Source organism: Neofelis nebulosa, chromosome 16, assembly GCF_028018385.1.
Source record: "Neofelis nebulosa isolate mNeoNeb1 chromosome 16, mNeoNeb1.pri, whole genome shotgun sequence".
In the NCBI taxonomy this organism is placed as follows: Eukaryota; Metazoa; Chordata; class Mammalia; order Carnivora; family Felidae; genus Neofelis; species Neofelis nebulosa.
The window spans coordinates 44503633-44526103 of NC_080797.1; positions in this window are offsets into that span (position 1 = coordinate 44503633).

Genomic DNA, 22471 nt, shown 5'->3' on the forward strand with positions numbered 1-22471 from the left:
GTTGGAAAGAGATCACTTCATGCAGAGGAGCCAAGTTTGAGTTACAATGTGATGGCTGAAAATATATCTATACAAGGAATTAAATTCATAATATCACTTTTCTCAAACTCTGGCCAGTTAGTTCTGTGGCCTCTATCCAGACAAAGTTGCTCCCTTGAAGAACAGATGCCAGAGAGAAAATATTTAAGACTCTTCCATCCCCTACACAGGAATTTTCATTCTGTGAAAAGATTGACTATAAATTCAGTTATACCTGGTTGAAATCCTGCCTCTTAGTAGCTCTATGACCTTGGTCATGCCACTTACCCTCTGGGCATGATTTTTTTTTGCCACTAGAAAAGTAGAGATAGTAACACTTGTCGCATGTTTTTGAAAGTAAGCATTCAATAAATGTTGTGTTCCTTCTCTCCAGGCAGTAGGCCAGTAGGAGGGAAAAAACTGATAGGGAAACTTCTTAAACTGGGAAGAAATTGTCCAGATTTCCAACTGGGGAAGGTTTACTGTTGAAATAAATTGGTTGTGGAAAGGAACAGCAAAGGTAGATAAACTAGGGCTCTGGACCCAATTCCAATGTGGAAAGTGGGGCAAGCTTTCCCGGACAGTACCAAGTAATTCTCTGGATGCCAACTGGTTCTTTTGTAAGTCAACTCAATTCTAACACTCTCTACCCAGAAATAGCATCAGTTTCCACAGGTTGAGGGCTCAGTCCCACAAAACTGTCCCTGTCTTACATCTCTTCACACCAGATGTCATTCATCAGCCCAGGTCACTACCTGTGCTTCTGATCATCTAGCTATAAATCCAGGGTTCCCAGGACCCCCTCCTTGGGTTTGATTAATTTGCTAGAGTGGCTCACAGAACTCAGAGAAACATTTTACTTACTCAATTAGAACAGCCAAGAGAAAAGATGTATTTGGCAAAGTATGGGGAAGGGGACCAGGGCTTCCATGCCCTCTTGGAGCTTGCCATTCTCAGAGCACCTCCATATGTTCACCAATCTGGAAACTCTCCAGACTCCCTTCTTTTTGGGGGGAGTTTCTATGGAGGCTTCATTACACAGGCATGATTGAATAAATCATTGGTCATTGGTGATCGATTTGACTCCCAGAGTTTGGGGGGGTGAGGCTAAAAATTCCAGGCCTCGAATCACAAGGTTGGGTCCCCTGCATCCTTAGATACTTTTCAAAAGTCACATTATTAACATAGCAAAATACACCTTTATGGCTGTTTCACTTAGGAAATTCCAAGAGTTTTAGGAGCTGTGACCCAGGAACAGTGGGTGAAGAACAAATATATATATTTTTACAAATCACAGGATTGCGGTAGAAATCCTCAAAACTTCAAATCTATGTCAAATCGCTCATTTTATTTCTACTGATATTTATTGAACACCTACTATGTGACAGGTATTGTTCTGAGCTCTGAGGATATGGGGAGGAATAAGAGACAATCCCTGCTATCAGAGAATTCCTAAGCCATCATTCAGGAAAGACATTCATTGAAGATGTATATATGTGTGTGATGAGCATTTTGAAGTGTGCTATGAGAGCATATGGGAACACAAGATCTAGCCTATACCGTCAAAGATTGCTTATCTGAAAGGCCCACTGATGCTGAGAACAAAGGAATGAATAGGGATACAGTGATAGATTTTGTATTTTCCTCCACCACTCAAATTACACAGACATTTCCTGCATTCCTACTATGTACTAAGCCTTGAGGAAACAGAGATACAAAAGAAACTATGAAGAGTCTCTGCTCCCCCAAGGCCTCAAAATCCACTGGAGAAGAACAAAATAAACTGCAGAGAAGCCAAATCCTATCATAAATGAAAAGCCTTGAAAATAGGGGAGAGAATGGTGGATCCGCTCCCAAGAGGAGATAAAAAGCACGCCAAGGAGGGAATCCAGCACTGGGGTTTGGATGGCAATTTCCATGCTACCCCCTGGGCTTTTATGCTGTGAATATAAGTGATGCCTGTAGTGCCAGCTGGTATTGTTAACAACTTGAAGCATTAATGTAATACAGTGATGCCCTCAGAAAATAAATAGAGCTGATAAAGAAATTAACGTGTTCAAAAATAAATGCATCATCTGCTGACTTGTTCACATCTCCTTCACACACGATGAAGTTTACTCAGAGCTAGAAAGAAAGAATACAGCGGTAAAGTTAAACCCACAAGTGATAGCCAGGGGGAAGGTCACTGTCCCCTCCTCAGCCGCATATAGTAACTAAGAGCTTCCATTTCCAGGGCCCTTTCCAGTTTTCAGAGTACCTGCATGTTCAGATTTCATTTGTTCTGCTCCAGAAGCCCTAAAAAACAAGGAGTAGAGATGTCATTCCCAGTATGGAGGTAAGGAAGCTGAGACTCAGGGGGAGAAAGCCATTTCTAGTGTTACATGTTACAGCGTGGTGAAGGGAGTATTAGAGTGCATATCTTCCCTGTAATGATCTCTGAATACCCCAGGGCAGTGCTTCTCAAACTGTAATGTGCATGTGAGCCACCTGGGAGTCAAAATGCAGAATAGGATTCATAAGTCTGGGGGAGGCCTGAGGTCCTACCCTTCCAGCAGGCTCCATGATGCTAATGCTAGTGGGGAAAGGATGCTCTTCACAATGAAAGATAAGAATAGTCTGTCTTTTTCAGGAGAGATTATTTTGTGGGTTTTTTGGGTTTTAAAAAATTTTTTTTTTAACGTTTATTTATTCTTGAGACAGAGAGAGACAGAGCATGAACAGGGGAGGGGCAGAGAGAGAGGGAGACACTGAATCTGAAACAGGCTCCAGGCTCTGAGCTGTCAGCCCAGAGCCCGACGCGGGCCTTGAACTCACAGACCGGGAGATCGTGACCTGAGCCGAAGTCGGACGCTTAACCGACTGAGCCACCCAGGCGCCCCAGGAGAGATTGTTTTGAAGGGTTATGACAGTGGATGATCCAGCTTACTTTCTCAAAATGCCAAGTGGTAGTCCCTCAGCAACATTTACCTAAACAATACCTATTCCCTTTTGACCTTTCTGGGGCCATGGGAGACTTCTGTTATATAGTTCATCTATCTCAGTCCTCGTTCTTATCTTGGTCTCTTCTGTCTCTTCTAGGTCTATCTCAGTCTCTGACTCTGACCGTTACCTTGTCTCTTGTGCTTGGCCATCAAACCATGTCCCTAAGTTACAATGAAAAGTAATGACTCTCATTGCGTTCTGCCTTCCCAGCAAAGGCCTACTCAACATGCTGCCTTTCAATATAATAGGCAATGACAATTCGTCTTCATAATTAACCAATCAATACATACTCACTAAATGCCCCAAAATGTGCTCAGGAGGCACTATGCTTTAGGGTAACCTGCCTAGAAATGAGATATAAAATGGTTTGGAACGACAACAACAACAACAACAACAACAACAACAACAAAACCATGGCATCAAGAGATGAGATGTGGAGATATTTAGAATAAGTCAAGGTGTGCTCTTGGATGTAAGAATGGAAAGAAAACATGTTCAATGCTGTGAATTATGGAAAGAAGTATAAGACATAGTTATTTCCCTATAGGACGTGTTAAATCTACTTGGAGAATTGATGATGAGAACAATTACATTCAGATTTATTGATGGTAGAGGCTAATTATTAGTATATTGATTTGATTTTGCCATCCAGGATTCATCCCTCACTTTGTGACTGAGGGGGCTGGGGGCAATGTGGCCCATTGGTCACTGTCCGGTGAGGCTCCCAGTCACAATGCCTTGCCTTCACTGTTAAGGGATGAACGTGTGACCTAACCCATATGAATCAGACTCTCTCCCTGGAATCTGAATTTTGAGCAGAGTGCAAAGAAGACTGAAAGCAGTTGGAGCTGGCACCCTGGATGGCAGTGCCTCCAGACAATTCTCCATTGGTTCTTGCCAGAGCTTCTTTATCTCCGGTCCTTTCTGAGTGCAGTTCTTATTGATTATGTGAGTAATCTCATAGCCTTTCAATAGATTCCTGCTCTATGTAAGTAAGGAATTGCAATTTATACAAACCCCCATGTTTGGCTAAGTGCTATGCTACATGGTCTTATGCATTATGTAATTTAAACATCACCAAAACCCGAAGACATAGGTGCTATTGAGTCCAATAAGGAATACTCTGTCTCCCTGAATTCTGAATGAACTGAGAAGAAGACAAAGGTACCAAACATATCATTTTTATTATCAATAGAGCATATATTTTCAGATGATTGGATTCTTCATTACCGCATCCCAGAAGTAAATAAGCTCACGCAGGGTATCTCTGGACCACAGCAGACCTCCTAATGGAGAGGCAATCCTCTATAAAATGTGTGGCATGAAGCAACAGAGAAGTAGACATAATTCATGTGGGCAATCCACTCTCAAGAGGAAACAAGGGAGGAGCTGAACCAAGCATGAGCTATTTGTTCTTAAATGTGTCAGTCAAGTCAGGTCCTCTCTACCCTCCCCATCCAAGGTGCAACAAGTATGAGGGAGGAAAGAAACTCAGGATCTTATTCCAATTGAGCTCCTTCTGCATGGAAAAAAGTACCTGAAGAGGGGCAGAATCACTCTTCCCAAGAGTGATTAGCCCCCATTTTAATAATCACATTTCCAGGCATTTGCTAAACACTTTATTTGGATCACCTCATTTAATCCTCAGTCATCCTCTGAAGTTTCTACTGTTAATATGCCCATTTTACAGATGAAGATACTCAGGCTTAAAGAGGTTAACTAACTTTCCAGGGCACCCCACTAGTGTGTGGTGAAACCAGGATCCAAACCCAAACAGTGTGACCCCTGATTCTGTGTCTTATGTCACTGTATCAGAGCAGCCTCTCTGCCGAGGAAACTGAAACCAAGAGAAGTTAATTTACTCACATAGTAATGGGTACAGCCAGATTTTGAACATGGAGTCACATCTGTCTGACTGCAAATACCATGTAATTAACCACTATACAAATGCACAAGAGACTTAAGAAAAGTTTGAGTGCCAAAAACAAATTAAAAAAAAAAAAAAAGAGGGGCACCTGGGTAGCTCGGTCCATTAAGCATCTGACTTTGGCTCAGGTCATCATCTCACAGCAAGTGAGCTCAAACCCCACGTCGTCGGGCTCTGTGCTGACAGCTCAGAGCCTGGAACCTGCTTCGGATTCTGGGTCTCCCTCTCTCTCTCTCTCTCTGCTCCTTCCCCGCTCACACTCTGTCTCTCTCTCTCTCTCTCTCTCTCTCTCTCTCTCTCTTAAAAATAAACATGAGGAATGTAAGGAACAGGGACCTAACAGGTAGTAACGAGTAAAGGAGAAAGAAGTGAAGTGACCAGACTACATGAAGGGATCATGTGCATGGGAATAATCAGAAATAATGTTGAATAAATGAGCCCAACTGTGAGGACTCATAGCCAGACAAAAAAGTGTGGGTTGTCAATTCCTTGAACACAGTTTGAGAGAACAACTGATCCCAGAACCATCAGTGATGTCCATCATGGTTTGGAGAAGTACAAGCCCAAATGTAAGAGACCCAGTGAGGAGCCTGGTGGGGATCTCAGTGGAAAAGGGAAGTGACGAGGGCATGCACTCAGCCGGTGACAGACAAATGGGAAGGGAGAGGTGGCTCTGAGAGCCATACTTAAGCCATCTGCAGTTTGGTGATATGAATGACCAAAGGGATGGGAAGAAAAGAAAAGGTTTCTAAGCCAGAGGACTTAAATTATCACTTGGATAAATGGAAGGGAAAGAAATGTGGCTTTAGAAGCATCCCTCCCCCTGCCCCCATCTCTTCCTCCTGCGCCTCCTCCCTCACCCACCACCTGCACCAAGATTTGATCTCAGGAAAGGGCCTAATTAATCCCCACAGCAGGTGTGTTTGATAGATGAGGACTAAGGCATCACCACTCTCAGGAAGAAAAGCACTGACGTTTGAAAGAATGTTTTTTAGTTGTCCCAGTTAGAGAAATCCGGGCACAAGCAGCAGACGGAGGAGGAATTTGAGAGAAAAGGGAGGCCCTCTGCTCTTGGGAAATGGTGTTGTGTCGGGGCTGCCTCTGGCATGATGCTCCCAATATGCCAGGCACCCTTCTGCACACCTTACATATATGCCTGCATTGAGCCCTGACAATAACCTCATGAGGCTAACACTATGATCCCCACTGGAAGATGAAGGCTGAGGCATAGAGAGATTATACGACTTGCTTCAAATCACATCACCAAGAGCTGACAGAGCTGGGATATGAACCCAGGCAGGCTGGCTCTTAGAAGATTAGTCTTGATGACACCATGACAAGTTGGGGCAGTGCAATAAAACCATTGCACATCAGCATTGTATCAAATAAAACCATTTGAAACTTTTTTAAAGTGGTAGAAATTCTTATTTGATTTGTATCCAAGTTACATCTTACCCAGGAGATAGATTGGTGATAGATAGATAGATAGATAGATAGACTTCTTTATATATGTACATAAAGAAAACAGCTGAACTATTCCAGGTCAAGAGAGCAGAGTGCCAGGAGTCTGGAGTTGCTCCTGTGTGGCCTATCCCTTGTCCCACATTGCTGAATCTAAAGCTCACACATAGCTGCATGGAAACACAATCTGATACTTGAACTTGAGTACAGTGCAAAGCATGTAATTCCCCACCCCTCCTACTCTTCCAGGTCTTAAAGAGTTTACACAAGGAGAAGCAGAGATTGAAATATCAGCTTTAGTCATGGACCCAATCTGCTAAAGGCTAGATTGGAAAATGCCATGGGGTCTCCTACCACCCTCCCTGGACTAACTCAGTCTACTGGTGCAGAGAGAGACAGAGGGTACAAACACCCACCACAAGGTCAAACAGGTTGGAGGTCAAGGGTACAAGAGACAAGAGGCTTGGCCTGACATCAATCCGTCTAGCAGAGAAATACCAGGCTTTCACCCTCCTAATCTGCCTCACACATTGCTGGGAGAGAAGGGCAGAAGCAGGGTGAGTTTCACAGTCTAGAAGCACCATTCCCATAGGATGCAATCTGCATAATGTCCTTGGGTGGAAAAGTCAGGGGTATATTCACAGCATGTAATGACGTGTACAGCCCAAGTATCAACCAATCAAAATGAGACCTGAACACTGAGTAGCCATACTTGTGCATACACCTGAAAATCAACCTGGAGGGAAAAATGGATGAGAAAAGGTAACATTCTAGTGGGAAACACACGATTAGAGCATTTCTGGCAGGCCACCTCATGGTTTACCAATCAGCCTGTACACGGATTAGGTGCCCACCCTGGTCCAATCAGTAGGATCCAAATCAGCTAATACTCATATGGTAACTTATACAAAGAGTGCCTTACATGGGACTGTGGAACTGAGGGGTGTATTCTGAGTGTCCACTTTTCCTGTTCCAATTCATGCCCCCAGAACATCTTTAAAGCCCAGTTCAAAAGTCTCTTCACCTTGGTGGGGGCTTCTTTGCTTACCCTAAATGGAAACATTGTTTTCCTTTTATATTCGCTGTCTTAACAGTTTGTATCTTCTTTATGATACTTTTACCCTTAATTATGCTTTTTTAATGCCTGTATCTTCTTTATGGATTAGACTATACATTTCTTAAAGAAAGGCGATATGCTTTATTCATCCCTGAATCCCAGTGGTGATTTTTCAATTGTCACAGCTTGGAGTAAGCATGGGGGAGCGTGGAGGGTGCTATGGACATCTGGTGTCTGGAGGGACAAGGATGCTGTCAGACATCTTACAGTGCACAGGATGGTTGCCCCTCCCTACCTGCAATGTCCTATATGTCCAGAATGTCAACAGTGCCAAGGGTGAGAAACCCTGCTGTATCCCTAGTGCTTGGCACGTAGTAGTTGTTCAATAATTGTTTGTTCAGGGAATAAATGGATGGTTTGCATTTTCTCTCTTTTTTTTAAAGTTTGTTTATTTATTTATTTAGAGAATGTGTGAGAACAAGAGCAAACAGGGGAGGGGCAGAGTGAGAAAGAGAGAGAGAATCCCAAGCAGGCTTCATGCTGTCAGTGAGGAGCCCTGGGCTCAAGCTCACAAACTATGAGATCATGACCTGAGCCCAAACCAAGAGTTGGATGCTCTAACTCACTGAGCCACCCAAGCACCCCAATCGTTTGTATTTTCTTAAGTAGGTTATCTTTTGCCTGAATGCCCTCAATATGTGTTGGCTCAGGGTGATGTGATTGGTTGCCTGTGGATGGATGGTCAGTTATGATGACCTGAATTTTGTAAGATGGCACACGATTAGTCTGCTTCTTTCTCCCTTTCAGTGGTTCTCCACTGCCTATAGATCAAAGTGCATACCCCTAACGATGGCAGCCAAGGTCCTCCATGGCCAATCCCTGCCCATCATGTACCACTGCCTACCAAGTATCCCATTCTCTAAATGTTGGACAACCCAGTTGGATCTGCAGATTGGTGTATAAATAGCCAAGTCATAATAAGGTTATAATGAAGAATATGCATACATCCCAGCATGTTTGTAATAAATCCAGCGAATAATTTTCTCTATTGGTGGTTCTTAATATAATAAGGCAGATCCTTAGAGCTGTGGGTGCCAAACTACAGTGCTCTGGACCAGTGGTTCTTAAATCTGGCTGCCTATTAAATTCATCTGGAACACTATTAAAACATTAAACCAGTTAAGCATGCCAGGCCCAACCAATTAAATCAGAATCTCTTGAAAAAATAAAATAAAATAAAATAAAATAAATAAATCTGAATCTCTTGGTGGGTAGGGAAAGAAGGGCATGATTGAGAACAAAACGAAACCCCCAGTTTTGCTGTTTATACGTGCAAGAAAACTAGCATGTAGATCTTCAGGGGCTCTTCATAGAGGGAACCCTTCCAACGACTTAAGTGGCTTTGCCCCCCAAATGTGGTTTGACCCCCAAAATGAAAATGACCTGTAGAAAATCTTCTCTACTTTACACAGAATGGGGAGGGATAGTGGGGCAGAGTTTCACTCAGTGGGAATCAAGCCTATCAATTCCACCAGGGAACCAACCCTGAAAAAGTTGACCTGATTTCTTTTAGAGATTCAGGCGAGGACAGTATAGGGAGGATTGCGGGCCAGCTGAATTTGGGAATGCCAAACCTTTTGATTTCCTGTCAACTCTTTCTTCAGTATGGGAACTATATAATGCACGAGTGTGGTGTGACTGTTCATAGACAGCACACTGAACTAATTATAGAGATCTTAAACTATTTTTTAAAAGTCTTATTTTGATGAGAGTCTCGATGAGGGATGCACATCAAAATCATCAAGGAAGAGTTTTGAAATCAAAATCTCTAGAGATAAAACTCATGGTTTTTGTTTCTTTATCATAAATTCCTTGAGAGATTTTTAGGATGTGCTCCTGGTTAATTATAACTACTTTGAATAGACCAGCATCTGATATAAAATCAATTCTCCAGCTTATCAAACTTAAAAGCAAATGAGAAAGACTGGTATCCAAAGAAAAAGAAAAAAAGAAAAGAAGATCGGTATCGTCTTCTGAATGTACTGAATTCCTCTTTTGGGGTGGTTCATTTCCAAAGGCATTTATTCCTAAATAAACTAAAGAATATTACTTGGAGACCAAGTGGCAGACAGCTCCATCCAGGACATGAACTGCAAGTAGGCAATGTTCTGTTAATAATGCCTGCATCTGTTCTGTGTTTTCAACTGGAAAGCAAGTATTTCCCATCTAACTCCACCGATTCACTCTTTGGACTACTGATAAAGACTGTGACAGATTCTCTCTTTCCATTCAAATGAATTGGGGTTGGCCCTCTACAAAGATTAATTTACAGAAATATTTAATAAAAATCTTTCAAAAAAAAGGCTTTGAGATGCTTGTGGATTGGAGCATGGGCACATGCAGTTAACATCACATCTATGCCAATGGCCATTTGCCATGCTGTTTTAGGTTTACATCTGCTGCTGGTTAGTAAAAATTCCATTCACAGCTGTCCAGATGAATCAAATGTCCAATTAGCATTTCTTGCTTGGTGACAGGATTCTGCCCAGAACAAAAATTTTAAACCAGAAAGCACTACAGGACAGAAACTTTTATTCATATTCTTGCTGAAAACCCTACTCTGTGAATTCTTGAATTTCTTAGAAAAAAAAACTATAGGAAGCTAACAGAGCCCTCTAACAATGTGTTTTTTCCCCTAGATGCAGTCAAGTTCAAAGAATTTTGGTTCATTATATGCATGCCTTCCTGATGAAAAGCCTCAGTCTGTTCTTTCCTGTTCCTCACTTCTAAAGACCATCAAAATCATAAGCCTGCCACCATATTACAAATGGAAGATGGAGTTACCTTCCACTAATAAAACCAACTCCTGTTTTCAGCTTAAATGTCTAAGGCAATAGGAAAATGAACTCAGACCAATCTTCAGATTTCCCTTAGTGGCAATAACCAGAATTTGTTCTGTACTTGTATGTTCAAGTATGCTAAGGTACTTGGCAAAATATCTAGAATTCTAACTCACAAAGACTCATGGTAGAATAGCCCAAGAAGCTGTTGTGTCCTCCACTGTTGAAAACCTTTTCAATGGTTTTCCATTTCAGACAGAATAAAATTACTGAGGCCTGGCATAACTTAGTTTTTAGCTGTGTCTCCACACTCATCTTGAACCCGTCTCCCCTTGACTCTTATGACCCAGACACACTGGCTTAATTTTCAGCTCCCTCTCTCTCTCTCAATAAGCCAACTTCTTCTCTACCTCAGGGCCTTTGCACATGCTAATTCTCCTGAATACTTCTCTTACTCCTGTTTTTAAAGCTTTACTTCCTGTGATAGTCCTTCTTTAGTCATATCTACCTTCCTCCTGATGTAAAGCCTCTCTACTTTCCTTCTTTGTCTCTTTGTATTATTTCTGATAGTCTGTAATTTATTTTTTTATTCGTGTAATTTTATTTTTTGCCTTTAACTCTCAGTTAAGGGAAAGATTCAAAAGCTAGAGCTTAAGTTATTCTTGTTCATCATGGTATCTCAAAGGCCTTTCAAAGCACAGTGCCTTTTACTTAATGGCATCTCAATAAATTTCAGGTGTCTTTAATAATGAATGGGTGAATGTCTGAATGCATAAATGAATGAATGTGAATTAACATATTAACAATGTGACCAAACCATGCTTTACAGGGGAAGAAACATTTTGCTTTTTTCAGTCATAGCTAATGAAACTATCTTAGAAGGTCTTTCTAAATAAGGGCCTTTCTCTGTAAAGAGGAAGTTAAAACTTTCAAGGGGACTTAACTCCCATATTAATAACTGCCATTAGTATAGCACTTTATAACTCATAAAGCACTTCCTTGTACTTTTATTATTATTGCTCTCCCTATATTATAGGAGAAAAACTAAACACAGAGTTTCTGTATCTTAGTTGCCCAAGATCACAAATTAATGAGGGACAGAACTAGGACTCAATCTCAGGTCGACAGGTACTTAATTTACTGGGCTTTCCTCCCCCACCCTCCTCCCAACCTCATTATTCTCTCTGTCTTGCAGTCAAGTTATTCCTGCCAAAGTCTGGAGATGATTTTCAGAGGAATCTACCCTGAAGGAGAAATATAGTTTGATTTCAAATTTGATTGAATGTACAGCTAAATTAACTTACTGGAGAAAATCAATTTTCTAGGAGCAACGTCAGCATACACATTTAACAATTAACTCATATAATATGCACGTTAAAAACAAAAACAAGATAGTTTTTAAAAAGACAGTGGAAAATGCTAAGTAAACAGAGGCCACCCTCTGTCTCTCTAACCCAATGGAGAGTCTATTGTTGTCCATCTTATTAAGGATGGTCCCAGGGAGGAGACTCTGTGATAACTTTTTTTCTCTCTGGAGACAGTCGCACACATGTTTTGTCTAATGCAAGTACCCCCATAGTTAAAACTGTTCCATTCACTGTCATTTCCCCATGCCAACGTTGATTTTTATGACAAGCTTCACTGTTCGCTTGCAGCCCAGATGTTTCCATGGCAGCATGTAAGCTGTGGATGCAGAAATAGGCTTCCCCTCCCCAGTCACACTGGTGTTTAAAGCAGTGATTACAAGAGCAATTTTTAAAGAAAGCTACATTTTATTATTTTTTTTTACACAATGGTACTGTTTTATTTGAATAATTCATGTTAATTTAAAAATTATTATTTTGTATTATTATTATGTTTTATGCAAACAATAAAGATCAAAATTAAGAAAGAAAAGGAAGGAAGAGAGGGAAGATGGGGGAGGGGAGAGGAAAGAAGGGCAGCAGGGAGAGGAAGAGGAGGAGAGAAGGGAGGAGAGCTACATTCCAGGATGCCACTGTCTTGTGTTATTAATGAAAATAAATTTAAAGATCCACTTTCTTTTTCAATATTAACATGCTTTGTAATTACAGCATTTCTCATTACCATCAATTTCCAATTCTGTTCTCAGCATGCCTAGGAAATCTGAACATATTCCAGGCAAGAAGAAGGCCAATCAGGATGTAACTGCTAAGGTCATAGTGAAGGAAACGTTCGCAGCAAAGACAGGAAAGACCAAGATAAGCCCCACTAGGAGAACTGCACTATCCGTATTTGCTCCCTCGGCAGTTTTTCTTTCTCTTTTAAACTTTTGAGCAGAGAGCCATGTTGCAAGAGCAGCAGCCCAGCAAGGCTGAGTAGGCATAGACACTGGTGACTGCTGTCACCACATGAAACGTGCAACAAACCTAATCCGAAGCAAATGTCATAATGTTCAGCGTTCTTGTTATGCCACAGGACAATTAGCATAAATGGTAAACACTTCACGTGAAGGGGGAATTATAGGTACCTTGGCAAAGCAAGATGCTTCTCTTGTCCTTCTTTCTTCAGTATCATTTTGACCCAGTGGCAATCATTTATCTTTAACTTGTTTAATATAAGTGGGACACATAGATATGGATGGACAGACACACGAATGATGACAGAGTCAACTCAAAAGCTAAGACACCCTACGCTCCAAATACAAACCCTCTTCTCCACCATGACCCAAATCTCTCCTCCTTTCCCCACCAACCCAGCCCTTTCCACAGTCTGCTCTTGCAGTCCTTCAATTCTTAGAAATGCCTGTGCTTTATATATACAGTTCTCACCCCCCGCCCTGATCTCTTAATGCCTGAGAGTCCCAGGAAAAAGCAAAGGAAATCTAAATAGGTATTGAGTACCGAGACTTGTGATAGGTGTCTATATATGGATGATCTCATTTAAATTTTTCAGGAACATAGCCAGTCTGACATTGCACATATTTTTCATAAACACAGAAGTTGGAGTTTCTAAAGAGTGTCTTGTTCAGTGTGACAAATGTAGTAAGTGGTAAAACTGGTCAAGAGTTCAGACTCCAAATTCCATGCTCTTTCCAGAGAAACACGCAAAAGAACTCTTGAGAATGGGGTTACAGACAACCCTGCCGTTTAAGCTGAGAGAATGTAATAGACATGCTTCTTTCTTTTTTTTTTTCAAAAAATTTTTAATGTTTATTTATTTTTGAGAGAGACAGAGATGTGAGTGGGTTAGGGGCAGAGAGAGGGAGACACAGAATCTGAAGCAGGCTTCAGGCTCTGAGCTGTCAGGACAGAGCCCGACATGGGGCTCGAACTCACAAGCTGTGAGATCATGACTTGAGCCGAAGTCGGACACTCAACCAACTGAGCCACCCAGGCGCCCCAGGCATTGCTTATTTCTTACCAACATCTTACCCTTTGGGTTCATACTCCACCTCCTACTCCATGTAATTCCACTGAAGCTGGAAATTATTGATTTTCTTTTTATTTTTAATGTTTATTCATTTTCAAGAGAAAGACAGAGAGAGACAGAGAGAGACAGAGAGACAGAGCACGAGTTGAAGAGGGGCAGGAGAGGGAGACACAGAATCCAAAGCAGGCTCCAGGCTCTGAGCTGTCAGCACAAGAGCCCAACATGGGGCTCAAACCCACGAACTGCGAGATCATGACCTAAGCCAAAGTCAGTCGCTCAACTGACTGAGCCACCCAGGCGCCCCTTGATCCTTTTCTAATCATGCTTCACAGTTGTCGAATCCTGGTACTATATATCTTCACCAAATCTAAATGGTCCAGGGAGTGGCATAAGAGCCAAGCTAGGTCAAAAGGCATTCATCTCTGAAAAGTGATATGTAGACTATAGAAAGAAGCTTCTTTCCACTGAGTTTGCTAAACTGGAACAATGCAATTCTGGAGCTGCTGGAAATTGTATTTCCTGGCTTCAGGAAGGAGCTCATCTGCTGTAGTTGGGAATAAGACAGAAAGACCAGATGGCATGTTCTTTTACTTTTTTATACTTTTCCATGTATGGTTCTCTACATCTAGAATACCTAGTTTGCATTTCCATTCAAAAAGAAAAATATATACCAAACTCCTGTCCCATCTCAGGTATCAGTTCCTTTAGGAGCTATGTCCTCTCTCTTTATGTTGAGTTAGATGCCTCTGCTGTATGGTCTTGTGACATCTTGTACCCATTCCTAAACTTGAAATCATCACGCAATATTAGAGTTACTGTCTACTGTCTTTCCCACCCTCCAAGTTATGAACTGTTAATAGTGAATGTGTCATGCTTATCATCGTATTCACCTCAGTTAGGAGAGTTGATAGGTACATAATAGATGCCCAGTATTGACAGAAAGGATGGATGGTAGGAGATCTTAGGTAAGTTTGAAAATGTTTCTTAAACTTCAGAAGCTGTTGAGAATCATCCTTCCCAAACAAATAGAGGAAAAAGTCAGCTCCCAAATTTCTGAATTTCCAAATTCTCTGAAATTCTCTGAATAAAACTAGAACCAGCAAAAATTATAGGTAGATATATTTTAGCAAAAGCTAAGAAAGAAATTCCTATCAGTCAGGTGTATCCCCGGATGGAGCTAGCTATTTGATGAACTCACTAGTGGTATCCAAGAAAAGGCTGCTATAAATATGTTTCAGAATGTAGGTGACATGATTCCATTATCTTTTGTCTTCCATTGTTTCTACTAGGAAGTCAGCCCTAAATCTTTGTCGTGCCTTTTTTCAAGGCAATCGTTTTCTTCTTTCTTTGATTAGCTTTAATAATCTCTCTTTGTCTTTGGTTTTTATCAGTGTTACTATGTTGTCTATAGATGTGAAGAGTTTTTTGTTTGTTTGTTATTTAGTATGATTGGAGTTTCTAGTACTTCTTGAAAATGTGATTTGATTTTTTGGTCATTTTTAGGAAAACCTCAGTCAATATCTCTTCAAATATGCTTCTGCCCATATTCTCTTTCCTTTTTTTTCTAGGATTCCAGCTATACATATGTTAGATCATTCCGGTGTGTCCCTATATGCCCCCATTTTTAATGCTATTCTGTCTCTGTATTATTCTAGATATTTTCTTCTGATGTATCTTCCATTCACTAACTCTCTCTTTAGCTGTGGCCAATCTAATGTTAAACTATTTAGTTCCTCATTTCAGTTAGGGTACCGCACAGTACCACATGTACATCCCAACAGTATTGTATTTCCCTGGCTTATATTTGCTTCTTTTACATAGTCTCCAGTTTCCTGCTGAAATTCTCCATTTTATCATCCCATTTCTTGGGATGATATCTTGGGATATCTTGGGATATCTTGGGATAACTCCAGCATCTAGAGCATCTGTGGGTCTATTTCTTTTTTTATTTAATATTTGTTTATTTTTGAAAGAGACAGAGATAGCATGAGTCAGTGAAGGGCAGAGAGAGAGGGAGAGAGAGAGAATCCCAATCAGGCTCTGCATTCTCAGCGCAGAGCCTGACACGGGGCTTGAATGCATGAACTGTGAGATCATGAACTGAGCCGAGATCAAGTGTTGGACGCTTAACCGACTGAGCCACCCAGGTACCCCCTGTGGGTCTATTTCTATTTTGTATTTGATTCTTTTTTGTTAGCTCTTCTCTCTTTGTCTGACTTATGATTTTTTTTACTGAATTTTAAATATTGTGTACGAAAAATGATGGAGATAATTCAGGACTTTAAAAGATGTTATTTTTCTCAGAAATATTTGTTTTTACTTTTGAAAACAGTTATAATAGATGGAGATCACCTTTATCACCGGAATCCCTTATAGCTGGGTTTTACTCTGTGAGAGCTAGTTAGTCTATCTCAGGCTACATCTACTCCTAAAATATAGCTCTTCAAGTATTCCAACTGGAAACCTTGGCTATATGTTTACCAAGGCCAACCTTTCTTGATGGCCCTTTACTCAATTTTTGACAGCACCTCCTTCATATGAATCAAAAGAAAGAAATCAATCTCTTAGCCACCATTTGATACCAATTGGACTCAACTCTATGGATTCCCCTTTCTTGGATTTTTATCCTCTTAAATACTTATTGCTTTGTTATCTTTCCAATACCTTTAAGAAGGTTACACACACACACACACACACACACACACACACACACACACACAATTTTCTAAAATATGACTATTTATATCTACACCTCTATTCATGTATCTTGCTATTTCCTAATGAAAGAATTTGTTTGAAACAAGTCTGTAAGGGAGGGTAGAGTTTCAATGGATAAATCTTAAACTTTATCTAAAAGAGTAAATGCAAGAAAATAGTCAATAAACTTGTCTTTAATTAGGGGGAATTTGTCTTTATACTGAAAGCTTCAGTAATAAAATTGATGCTGAGATAAGGATAGACAAATGGATTCATATAACAGGGGGAAAAAAAAGGGTTGTTGGTTATATTATATGTTTATTTTGTATTATTTTTTTTAATTTTTTTTAATGTTTATTTATTCTTGAGACAGAGAGAGACAGAGCATGAACAGGGGAGGGGCAGAGAGAGCGGGAGACACAGAATCTGAAACAGGCTCCAGGCTCTGAGCTGTCAGCACAGAGCCCGACGCGGGGCTCGAACCCACGGACCATGAGATCATGACCTGAGCCAAAGTCGGATGCTTAACCGACCAAGCTAACCGACCAAGCCACCCAGGCGCCCCTTGTATTATTTTTTAATTTTTTAATGTTTATTTATTTTTGAGAGAGAGAGAGAGAGAGAGAGAGAGAGAGAGAGAGAGAATGTGAGCAGGGGAGGGGCAGAGAGAGAAGGAGACACAGAATCTGAAGCAGGGCTCCGGGCTCTGAGCTGTCAGCATAGAGCCCGACTCGAGTCTGGAACCCATGAGCTGTGAGATCACGACCCGAGCCGAAGTCGGATGCTTAACCGACTGAGCCACCCAGGTACCCCTATTTTGTATTATATATAAAGGCACTTGACCTAATACAAAATTAATGACAAACGAATCAAACAAAGATCTGAAGACTCAAACCATCATAATATTGAAGTAGATTAAAGAAATCCTTCCTAGGTTAACACACAAAGTGAAAACAAATTAAAGATAGTCTATACTAAGTAAAACTTTTGTAAGGCAAAAGATACCATAAGCAGCCTTAAGAGGTAAACAGGTAAACCATAAACTGAGAAAGATATAAATGACAGACATTTATGTGTATAGACATAGAGACAGAGAGAGACAGATACATTTGTTATATACATTTCTCTTCAGTCTGTGTGTATACATGTACATAAAGAGAGAGACAGAGAAACAGAGGTAGACAGAGAAAAACACTCTAACATTGTCAGTAAAAAGATAAATTATCCAATAAAAAAGTGGGCAAGGTAAATAGACAATTTACATAAAAACAAAATTTTAAAAACTTATTTGAAGATGCCCAACCTCACTACAGTAAAAAATCTAAAAACATAATGATTATAAGATAGTTTTTTTAGTCTTTCAAATTAGAAAATATTTATGTATGTTCTTGGCAATGGTGTGAGGAGATAGGAGCTCTTATGCATTCTTGGTGGGAAGATAAATTGATGCAAATTTTATGGAAGACAATTTGGCAGTATTTACCAAACTTTAAAATACGCATATCATTTCACTTCTAGGAATCTCTTCTACAGAAATATTGGCACTTGGATAAAAAGAAATATACTGAAGCATTATTTCTAGCAGTGTAAAATTGGAAACTATCTGAATGTCCCCCATGTAAAGGAATGGTTAAATTTTTGTACATACACTAAATAGCATACTATAAATCTATTTAAATGCACAAGGCAGTTCTAGACTTACTATCATAGACTATATATTGATTAGCAAGGAAAGAAAGTTATAAAAATGTTATAGTTTTAGGTCTTTTTAAAAAAAACTCTACAGTAGGGGTGCCTGAGTGGCTCAGTCGGTTAAGTGTCTAACTCTTGATCTCGGCTCAGGTCATGATCTTGCAATTTGTGGAATCAAGCCCGACATCAGGCTCTACGCTGACAGCATGGAAACTGCTTGGGATTCTCTCTCTCTCTCTCTCTCTCTCTCTCTCTCTCTCTCTCTCTCCGTCTGTCTCTGCTTCTCTCCCACTCGTTCTCTCTCTCTCAAAAATAAATAAACATTTAAAAAAACCCTCTACTTTTGTGATTATCACATATATGTTATATGTGTGTATTGGTGTGCATGTGTGTAAGTGGCTTATTATGTAAGTTGAACTCAGAAGCAGAAAATAACTGTGCATTTATTTCCATGATCCACCTTCCCAGTCATATGATAACTACAATAGGCAGCCCCATAGCCCCTTTTCTGATCACTTGAAGATATTAGAAAATGAATCAAAACTTCAATTTCACATCCAGTTCAAAACTTCTCCCCTCTACCAGCACAGTGCTAACCATAATTTGGAGACCAGTAATGGGGCAGGGGGTGGGAATATCTGTTCTTGTACTTTTCTTCCTTTACTCCTACCCCAAGAGGGTCAAGTCGTGGAAAAGGAGGTTTTGAAGGAAAGAGCCAAATGTCCTATGTGGCCACTGTTGTGATAATCCTGTCAATGACCTCTGTCATGGTGGGCTCACTTATATGGAGGTGTATCTGTGAGTTCTTCAGAAATACTGATGGGAATCTTCAACATAACCCAAGGGAGTCACTCTCCACCTGTCCTATAACTATTTACCCTACAATCTCTTACTTTTGGGGTCCCTGAACCCTAACAGGGCACCCTTTGGGGAAGGCTCAAGTCTAGTGATTCTCCATGTGCAAAGCTCACACATTCTTTCCCCACCCTGTACAACATGCCAGACTGCTGACCCTCTCCAGGCTGTGCCATCCCAGGTGGCCCCCAACAGCCTCCTGTCCTCAGACTCCTCCTAGAGGAAAGTTGTCACCAGCCCCTGTGTGTGTGCACATCCCAAACCTCTGAAAACACACCTCAGGTTCTCCCCAGAACCCTGCAGCCTTGCTTCACATATTTGCTTACCAAGTATCCAGCTCTGCAGGCATTCAGCCTGGGAGTCAGAACTCTGTTTCCTGGGGCACCTGGGTGGCGCAGTCGGTTAAGCGTCCGACTTCAGCCAGGTCACGATCTCGCGGTCCGTGAGTTCGAGCCCCGCGTCAGGCTCTGGGCTGATGGCTCAGAGCCTGGAGCCTGTTTCCGCTTCTGTGTCTCCCTCTCTCTCTGCCCCTCCCCTGTTCATGCTCTGTCTCTCTCTGTCCCAAAAATAAAAAAAAAAAAAAAAAAAAAAAAAAAAGAACTCTGTTTCCTTTCTCACCTGCATGAGCCATTCATGTAGGGGGCCCCCTTACTGGATCTGAAATAGAGGAGAAAAGCCAAAGACCTATATCTCTTTACTCCTATAAATTACTTTCAAATAATATTTCAAATTAATTTCTAGCTGCCTTTACATAAGTTTAACGGTGATGTCACTGTTCTCATTTTTGTTTCAGTAAATCCTGTGTGAGTGGGTATCATGCCTCTCTTTAGAATATGGGTCACACGGCAATCGAACTACTAGGAATGTCTCCAAAGGATAAAAAAATGTTGATTTGAAGGGGCACATGCACCCCAATGTTTATGGCAACAATAGCCAAATTATGGAAAGAGCCCAAATGTCCATCAACCAACGAATGGATTAAGATGTGGTATGTATGTATGTGTGTACCACATCTTTATATATGTGTATATATATATATATATATATATATATACACACACATATATATATATGTATATATACACACACATATATATATATGTATATATACACACACACACACAATGGAATACTACTCGCTGATGAAAAATAATGAAATCTTGTCATTTGCGACAATGTGGATGGAACTGGAGGGTATTATGCTAAGCAAAATAAGTCAGTCAGAGAAAGACAGATATTGCATGATTTCATTCATATGTGGAATTTGAGAAACTTAACAGATGATCATAGGGGAAGGGAAGGAAAAAGAAGATATAAGCAGAGAGGGAGGCAAACCATAAGAGACTCTTAAATACAGACAACAAATTGAGGGTTGATGGGTGTGGGGACAATGGGTGATGGGCATTAAGGAGTGCACTTGTTGGGATGAGCACTGGGTGTTATATGTAAGTGATGAGCCACTGGGTTCTACTCCTGAAGCCAAGACTACACTATATGTTAACTAGAGAATAAAAAGAATAAATATAAAAAAATTACTGGACTTATAAATAAAATGGTTTTTGTATATTGAAAAAAGAATATGGGTCACATATATCTATTGTCTTCACCCTTGGTTCATTAACTGCAAATCTAAACCAATAGGAGAGGGGCGCCTGGGTGGCTCAGTTGGTTAGGCGACCGACTTCAGCTCAGGTTATGATCTCGCAGTCCATGAGTTCGAGCCCCGCATCGGGCTCTGTGCTGACAGCTTGGAGTCTGGAGCCTGTTTCGGATTCTGTGTCTCCCTCTCTCTGACCCTCCCCCATTCATGCTCTGTCTCTCTGTCTCAAAAATAAATAAACGTTAAAAAAAATTTTAAAACAATAGGAGATATCCCATTTAGCATCCTGTCACATTTATACCACGCATGCCTCTCTCTTTCTCTATGTAGAGTTTGTTTATGAATGGAACAAGATGTAGAAGGATACCCACAAACCGAACACTAACCAACTTTGCAGTGGGATTGGGGTGCAATGTGAAGGTAACTTTTCACCCTATATTTCTGTGTTGTTGAATTTGCTTACAATAAGCATGCAATTCTCTTATAATTACAAAGACAATAAAATAGTAATGATGGTAATAATAATAAAATATTGATAATATCTACCATTTTTAAGTCTCAAAGTACCAGGCTGTGTGCTAGATGCTTTATTAACATTATCCATTTTAATTCTCTCCACAGCCCCATGGATATGCCCTTTTGATAGATAAAGAAACAGTGATTCTTTGGGGCCAACTTGGCCCAAGTTCTAAACTATGCTGGGCTTGGAAACCAGAGTAGTCTGCTTCAGTAAACCCACGGCAATTCTCCTGGTGCAGCCTTGTCTTTTGTAGCACTCAGCAGGCCCACAGGAAACACTGTGTTCGTTGACTTAACTGCAGGCTGAGAACTGTCTGTGCATCTTGAGTACCCAGCACGGTGTCCTAGCTATAGTAGATTGTATATTAGAGGCTCAATAAATGCGTGTTGCCTGCATTGAGAGATCATATAATTTTCCACTCAAACCAGGACACCTCTGATAGTGAAAGTGGGTGATAGCCATAATTATACCAGTACAACATTTGAAAATCAAGACTGTTCTGGGAAAACAAGGCTGTATAGTCACCTTCTTGGTTGGAGGAAGCAGAGGAGGAAAGAAGGAAGGAGGGAAGGAAGGAAGGAAGGAAGGAAGGAAGGAAGCAAGGAAGGAAGGAAGGAAGGAAGGAAGGAAGGAAGGAAGGAAGGAATGGAAAGGAATAGAACAGGAGAGAAAGCGGAAGGAAGCATATATCCATGGTGTTTTATGATCCTGCAAATTTTTGTATAGTGGATAAAGCTTGTTCCTCCACAATTAATTACATGAGCCTTGAAAACAAAATAGGCCTGAGAGAGGTAATATATCTGTGTAAATGAGTTTTAGTTTTTAGAAGTTAATGATTTCAAGTCATATTATAAAAGGGGAAGGATGAAGAGATATCAGGAAGGAAGAGACGGCTGAAGGTTTTGAAGGAAAATAGTCCCATTTACTTTCAACACACAGTAGCTGTGTGAGGAGACCCAATGATACACCAAAGAACAAATACCTTAGAAACAAAGTCCTTTCTAGAAGTTGGCCTGGGTGGGGTGCCTGGGTGGCTCAGTCAGTTAAGCTCTGATTTTGGCTCAGGTCATGATCTCACGTTTTATGAGTTCGAGCCCCTGTTGGGCTCTTTGCTGACAGCTCAGAGACTGAAGCCTGCTTCAGGTTCTGTGTCTCCCCCTCTCTCTGCCCCTCCCCTGCTCACACTGTATCTCTCTCAGTCAGTCAAAATAAGTAAAATAAACATTAAAATAATAATAGTAAAGTAAAAGTTGGTCTGGGTAGGGAAGAACTGGGGAGAAGTTCAGGACTTCTCTGCCAACCTGTGCTGGAAGCTGCCTGGGGCGTGGCTCAGCCAACATTTCATGTCCAGAAGAGCTGAGATACATCTAGGGCTGTCTGCTTAGCTGAGAGAGGAGCAGTGGTGGAGGAAGGGCCTGAACAAACTAGGTGC